General features: G+C 51.5%; 1 protein-coding gene across 1 annotated transcript in view; it reads right to left on the bottom strand.

Annotated features, from left to right (window-relative positions):
* The window catches only part of LOC119593157, a gene marked incomplete in the record, with an annotated part of 106,179 nt that overhangs the window by 4,542 nt on the left and 101,105 nt on the right, over nt 1-532 (bottom strand). The window contains 1 exon segment of the mRNA XM_037942122.1: nt 1-429.

The following is a 532-nucleotide window of genomic DNA, read 5'->3' as shown; positions in this document are numbered from 1 at the left end:
TACTGTCATTAGTTATTTGCATCATTTACTTGTCTCTTCCACGGTGTAGACAATTGAGGCAGGAGAGAGGCCGCAGCGGGCAGCCACAGGGGTCGGCCCCACAAAGCTGCCTCAAGCACCCATCCGCCACCGCTTCCCGGCCGGGTTCGAGCCGTCGACTCGCTATTCGAAGCGACTCGAGCACAACACTCTTGTCCAAAGCAGGATGAGATCCAGGCTGGGGGAAGGGGACTTGATCCTAGCTGGCTGCTACAGACCCAACAGGAGGGGGGGACTTAGCATGGCTGTGGTTGCTTGAACACTTCGCTTGAGGGTTACATCTCGGCCTTGTGTCCATGTAACAAGTGACATGTGATGGTCAGAAGCTACGCTAAAGCCTGCCTGCAGGGTAGCTCGTCGATTGTCTTCTAAATACAAGCGTGATAGACCCTGCAATAGGAAAATGCACTCATTAATGTGTGGTGTTTTCAGTCGCCATTTCTCATGTTAAATTTGGGGGCTCTAACATGATTTTTTTTGTTAAGCCTCTCAT

Source organism: Penaeus monodon, chromosome 31 (assembly GCF_015228065.2).
Source record: "Penaeus monodon isolate SGIC_2016 chromosome 31, NSTDA_Pmon_1, whole genome shotgun sequence".
Lineage (NCBI taxonomy): Eukaryota > Metazoa > Arthropoda > Malacostraca > Decapoda > Penaeidae > Penaeus > Penaeus monodon.
The sequence above is the reverse complement of the archived record's forward strand: the minus strand, read 5'-3'. Positions and strand labels throughout refer to the sequence as shown.